The sequence below is a fragment of the Salvelinus sp. IW2-2015 genome, unplaced genomic scaffold (assembly GCF_002910315.2).
Source record: "Salvelinus sp. IW2-2015 unplaced genomic scaffold, ASM291031v2 Un_scaffold803, whole genome shotgun sequence".
In the NCBI taxonomy this organism is placed as follows: Eukaryota; Metazoa; Chordata; class Actinopteri; order Salmoniformes; family Salmonidae; genus Salvelinus; species Salvelinus sp. IW2-2015.
The window spans coordinates 346,704-353,835 of record NW_019942617.1 but is presented as its reverse complement, the minus strand read 5'-3'; positions in this window follow the sequence as shown (position 1 = coordinate 353,835).

Sequence of the window (7,132 nt, the reverse complement as noted above, 5' to 3'; positions counted from 1 at the left end):
AACGCAAATTAGCTTCCCTGAGACTGTTTCTGACAGTTGGTGCAGAAATTCTTCGGTTGTGCAAACCCACAGTTTTATCAGCTGTCCGGGTCGCTGGTCTCAGATGATCCCGCAAGTGAAGAAGTCGGATGTGGAGGTCCTGGGCTGACGTTGTTACAAGTGGTCTGCAGTTGTGAGGTCAGTTGTACGTACTGCCAAATTCTCTAAAACRACGTTGGCCATCTGGCAACCTTCACACCTTGTAGAGTACATGCCCTGATGAATTGTTCTGAGGGCAAACGGTGTGCAACTCAATATTAAGAAGATGTTCCTAATGTTTTGTATACTCAGTGTAAGTAATTCATACCCAACTCTCCAGTAAGTCGTGACAAACTAATTTACAAAACTCAGTTTTGGATGAGACTGTAAATTATCCTATTTACACTTTGGTCAATTTTGACACTCAAATGAAAGTGTTTGACTCATATCGATGCCACGAGAAGTTGGTTCTTAGGGGCAGTTGACATTTAAGCAAACAATATATTGACGCTTTTAGGGTTAAGACACAATGGTGAACATCTAGCCTGGTCCCAGATCTGTTTCTGCTGTCTTGCCAACTCCTTGTCACTCATTGTCACACCAATGTTTGGAGGAGAGCAAGAGAGCAGAAACAGCCCGGCATCCGGGCTAGTGAATATCAGGGTAGATGAAAAAGTGGTTCAGGTTTTGTATACCAAGTTACCAACCATGCAAGCAAAACACCAAACTCGATTTGAGTGTACAGTACGATAAGGACTAGACGAGTCAGCAGCCAGCCCTCTATCTTTGTTGTGTTGAGTTGTTGGTGGTGAGTGATGGGTGTATTGCTGTATTGCTTTTGGACTGTGGTTCGGTTCTCCCCCCTCCCACCACCCACCACCACCTGCCTTCATGCCCCCCATCAACCTCCAACTCCCATCCCCAAGCCATTCAGGCGCTCCAAAAGGAATGAGGCTGTAACTGAGTCTAGGGGACAGATGGGACCTATTTATAGGGCACTGCGGAGAGGTGTGAAGTTTCTTGGGATTTCTAAGAAAGGGGCCATGACTCCTTAAGGGGGCTGAATGATGCAGTCTCTCTGGCCTGCTGTAGGGCTGGTGGGCTGGTGGCTCACTGTGACACTCACAGCCCCTCAACTGGCCAGACAGTGATTAGACAGGGCCAGGCTAAACAAAGCACAAATCTGCCCTTTGCCTGTGACTGACAGAGAGAAAAAGAGAGAGGAGGGGGGAAGAGAGAGAGGGGTGGGGAGGGAGAAGGAGGGAGCAGGAAAGAGAGAGAGAGATTAAAGCCAATTAGAGATTAGACACAATTAAACCCAACCAAATCATGAGAAAACAAAAAGATAATAACTTGACACATTGGAAAAAAAACAGAGCAAGCTAGAATGCTATTTGACCCTTAACAGAGAGTGCACAGTGGCAGAATATCTGACCACTGTGACTGACCCAAAATTAAGGAAATCTTTGACTCTGTACAAACCCAGGGAGCATAGCCTTGCTTTTGAGAAAGACCTGCATGGCTCACAAGAGAAGACAGGCTATGTGCACTGCCCACAAATTTAGGTGGCAACTGAGCTGCACTTCCTAACCTCCTGCCAAATGTAAGACCATTTCCCTCAGATTACACAGACCCAAAAAGAATTTGAAATCAAATCACATTTTGATAAACTCCCATATCTATTGGGTGAAATTCCACAGTGTGCCATCACAGCAGCAAGATTTGTGACCTTTTGCCACAAGAAAAGGGCAACCAGTGAAGAACAAAACCATTGTAAATACAACCTATATTAGTTTATTTATTTTCCCTTTTGTACATTACCTATTTGCACATCATTACAACACTGTATATAGATATAATATGACATGTGAAATGTCTTTATTCTTTTGTTTACTGTTACTTTTTTATTGTTTATTATCTATTTCACTTGCTTTGGCAATGTAAACATATGTTTCCTATGCAAATAAAGCCCTTAAATTGAAATTGAATTGAATTGAGGAATGGGGGGGGGGGGGGGGGCAGTGGTAACCTAACACTAAACTGAGGAATGGTCGGAGGGAGGGACATCCACCACCACAAGTTTTTTTATCTTTCACTCCAAGAATTAACTGAAGTCCTTTGGGTATAAATGATGTCCTCTGGATGCTTCCCTTGATGTTATCCTCCAGTCACCACACAGGGCTTGGTCCTAACTTGATGTTGGCTCATGTACAACTCAGACTTTCACAGAAATCCAAGGTTGGTTTTAGTGGTACTTGTGCACAAGTTAGAAGATAAGAGAGGCTCTCCATTCAATCACTTCAATGTTTTTTTTATAGAACCCTAATGATCATGAAAAACAAACAATGAAACACAAGAGGAGCATGAGACACATGTTTGCAGCTATTGATAGTATCAGCTGCTGCAGGTACTGAAAAACTATTGCAACAAGTAAGTAAGTGCAACTAGGCCCACCAGTGTGACATAGTGTTAAGAGTACCTTATTTCCGCCAGGTTGAAAGTCACACTGGATCTTCACAGGATGCTGCCTGCTTTTGCACCGGKCTCACCCGTTGTGGTGCAGTCAAACCAACCCTAACCGACAACAGGCCTAATCTAAGTGCTGCCATCTAGTGCTGTACATCAGTCCTGTATCAGATCGTTTCAGTACTTAGAGAAGTAAAAGCTACTTAAATTATACTCATACCCGTATATGGGTTGAAAATGGCAGATGTGGGCACTGATAAGCACCTAAATTGGAGCACAGTGGCTGTACGGTAACATGCGATAAATGACATCAGAGCTCAGGCTCTGCACGTCACAGCTCTGTAGGGATTTTGACTGACAGCCGTTCTGAACTTGAGCACCGCACGCAACAAGAAGTTGCAACCATCCCTCCCACTAATTGGGCAACTTTTGCAGGCAAATGCTGTAAATTAAAGCCTAAAACTGGAAGATCGTGTTTTATAACTTAGCTAGCTATGTTGGAAATAGAACAAGCTTTCAAATGATACCCCCCTGACCCAGTTTGCGATTTAAAATGGGTTGTTTTTGGATTKCCTAAACAACAACAGTAATTGTGTGATGGCGGGATGCAGGGTTGTGTTCTAAACAAAACAAATACAAGTGTGCTTGTTCTAGTTCCTCAACGGCACAGCTAGGCAAGTTTAAAAAATAACCTTATGGTTAAAGACTCTTCTTTGAGTTATGAAAGTGCATTGAAATTACTGAGAAACTGTGCACACTTTAGAGAGGTGTGTGGCTACTTGAAGACACCAGTTAGTCCTCTCATCCTGGTCATTTCTTTGTCTTACGTTGCATTTACCCCACATTGTCTAGGAATATTCTTATCGTGTTACTGAATGTATCCAGAGTATTTTCAGATTTAGTTATCAACAAAKACGGCGAAAAGTACAGTAAATGTAAATTGYACATCAAATCAACAGGTCATTTTTGGAGCCAGTCTGGTGTCAGGTGAACTGTTGTGTCCTCAATTTTGGACTAATACTTTTCCCATAATCTCCAAAATATTCCCTGTCAGTTGCTACCATGCTTAAGATAAGATCCATATAGGCCAATTCCCACGAGCATGAAGGGTTAAGTGAAACCAACTGGCCACCAGATATTATCATTGTGCAAGTTTCCCACTGCCGTAACATTCCTGTATTGTCTTCAATAATTGTCTACTATTCATCTAACTTGAATTCATGTTCAACCTGAATGTCCATACTGAAATTAGGAAAGTTATTGAAAAGTAGGCTAAATGTTCTATGAAACGTCAACTTATGGTGTATTATACTGGAATACCTGCTGTTATGTATATTGGGGAAATGTCCTGTCTCTGAATTTGTATAATTCAAGCCAAACCCAGCAGCAAAATGGTCAGTGAGGGAGGAAGACGGGGATAGAAGGGATTAGGGAGCTTATTGTTGAGTGGAGAGCAGAGCATAGCAGAACATACCACATGCTAATGAAGGCTCTCTTCTCTACTCCCTGTTGCTGTTACTATTCTCAGAGAACCACTGTGACTGTACCCCCTGTATCCCTTCTCTGCATCCCAGATGGCATACTTTTGACCAGGGTTTTGACAAAAACTAGTGCACTACATAGAGAATAGAGTACAATTTGCGACTGAGCCCTTCTCTACCAGCAAATTCAAGGCTGGCCATGATGCTGCTCATAAGATGGAAAATTGGGGTTGAGATCTGGAGACTGGCTAGGCCACTCGAGGACCTTAAAATGCTTCTTACGAAGCCACTCCTTCGTTGCCCGGGCGGTGTGTTTGGGATCATTGTCATGCTGAAAGACCCAGCCACGTTTCATCTTCAATGCCCTTGCTGATGGAAGGAGGTTTTCACTCAAAATCTCACGATACATGGCCCCATTCATTCTTTCCTTTACACGGATCAGTCGTCCTGGTCCTCTTTGTTCTTAGAAAAAATCAGCCCCAAAGCATGATGTTTCCACCCCCATGCTTCACAGTAGGTATGGTGTTCTTTGGATGCAACTCAGCATTCTTTGTCCTCCAAACATGACGAGTTGAGTTTTTACCAAAAAGTTATATTTTGGTTTAATCTGACCATATGACATTCTCCCAATCTTCTTCTGGATCATCCAAATGCTCTCTAGCAAACTTCAGACGGGCCTGGACATGTACTGGCTTAAGCCGGGGGACACGTCTGGCACTGCAGGATTTGAGTCCCGGCGGCGTAGTGTGTTACTGATGGTAGGCTTTGTTACTTTGGTCCCAGCTCTCTGCAGGTCATTCACTAGGTCCCCGTGGTGGTTCTGGGATTTTTGCTCACCGTTCTTGTGATCATTTTGACCCCACGGGGTAGAGATCTTGCGTGGAGCCCCAGATCGAGGGATTATCAGTGGTCTTGTATGTCTTCCATTTCCTAATAATTGCTCCCACAGTTGATTTCTTCAAACCAAGCTGCTTACCTATTGCAGATTCAGTCTTCCCAGCCTGGTGCAGGTCTACAATTTTGTTTCTGGTGTCCTTTGACAGCTCTTTGGTCTTGGCCATAGTGAAGTTTGGAGTGTGACTGTTTGAGGTTGTGGACAGGTGTCTTTTATACTGATAACAAGTTCAAACAGTGCCATTAATACAGGTAACGAGTGGGGACAGAGGAGCCTCTTAAAGAAGAAGTTACAGGTCTGTGAGAGCCAGAAATCTTGCTTGTTTGTAGCTGACCAAATCTTATTCTTCATCATAATTTGCAAATAAATTCATTAAAAATCCTACAATGTGATTTTCTGGATTTTTTTCTCTCATTTTGTCTGTCATAGTTGAAGTGTACCTATGATGAAAATTACAGGCCTCTCTCATCTTTTTAAGTGGGAGAACTTGCACAATTGGTGGCTGACTAAATACTTTTTTGCCCCACTGTATATCCACAGTAAAACAAGTCCTATATCGACATAACCTGAAAGGCGCCTCAGCAAGGAAGAAGCCACTGCTCCAAAACCCCATAAAAAAAGCCAGACTAAGGTTGGCAACGGCACATGGGGACAAAGCTCGTACTTTTGGAGAAATGTCCTCTGGTCTGATGAAACAAAAATAGAACTGTTTGGCCATAATGACCATCGTTATGTTTGGAGGAAAAAGGGGGATGTTTGCAAGCCGAAGAACACCATTCCAACCGTGAAGCACGCGGGTGGCAGCATCATGTCTTGGGGGTGCTTTTCTGCGGGAGGACTGGTGCACTTCACAAAGTAGATGGCATCATGAGGAAGGCAAATTATGTGGATATATTGAAGCAACATCTCAAGACATCAAGTCAGGAAGTTAAAGCTTGGGTCTTCCAAATGGACAATGACCCCAAGCATACTTCCAAAGTTGTGGAAAAATGGCTTAGAGACAACAAAGTCAAGGTATTGGAAAAAATGTGTGGGCAGAACTGAAAAAGGGTGTGCGAGCAAGGAGGCCTACAAACCTGACTCAGTTACACCAGCTCTGTCAGGAGGAATGGGCCAAAATTCACCCAACTTATTGTGGGAAGCTTGTGGAAGGCTACCCCAAATGTTTGACCCAAGTTAAACAATTTAAAGGCAATGCTACCAAATACTGATTGAATGTATATAAACTTCTGACCCACTGGGAATGTGATGAAAGAAATAAAAGCTGAAATAAATCATTCTCTCTGCTATTATTCTGACATTTCACATTCTTAAAATAAAGTGGTGATCMTAACTGACCTAAAACAGGGATTTTTTCCCAGGATTAAATGTCAGGAATTGTGAAAAACTGAGTTTAAATGTATTTGGCTAAGGTGTATGTAAACTTCCGACTTCAACTGTACCTTACAGTCTTGAGTGTGAAGGGAAGGTCCATGTGCAAATCTGTCATAGTGACAAGCTGGCAGCTATATAAGTAGCCTCTTTATTTTCACCCTATAACTCATTAATCTACTTATCTTTACATCTCTTACTCTACTTTTCTTTACATTGCTGCCATTGTAGCCTACAGCGGCCAGACTGACCATTCGTTATTTAGTCTTCTCTGAGAATGGCCACTGGAGGACACTAGTGCACTCCAAGTGAATTGACTCCATTTGCTTCCCAAATGGCACCCTATTCCCTTTATTGTGCACTACTTTGGAATAGGGTGCCTTTTGGGACTGAATCCATGTGGATGAACTTAGATACAAGGGGAAACCTGACCTGTGTAGTGGAAGCCTACTAGGGTTTATAAGTGATGCCGTGTCTCTAGAGGTCCATAAAAACTGTTGCTCAGGGAATGGAAGGTGGACAGTAAATGAGAGAAGGAGATTAAGGATGCATTGTACATGATGAATGTATTGACATTTATATAGTATCTAATACCAGATAGTGGTGGTGAATGAAATCTTTCTTAGCCCTTTTTTATTCACTCAAAGTAGGTGTGAGAGCAAAACATGGAGGATTGTATAGGTGAGTCACTCAGATTTTATTTGGATGTTCGTTGTCCATCTGTTTTGGAGTGGATCTGAACAAAGAAGGAGGGAGCAACTTTTGAATCTGCAACTGATATATTGGAACTTGTTTCTCATCATCATGATGTCTACCTAAGGGTCACATGTCAGGTGACCTGGATTATACCAAAGGGGGTCACTGACCACTCATTATCCTGAATGTCTTTCTTCTTCTCTCT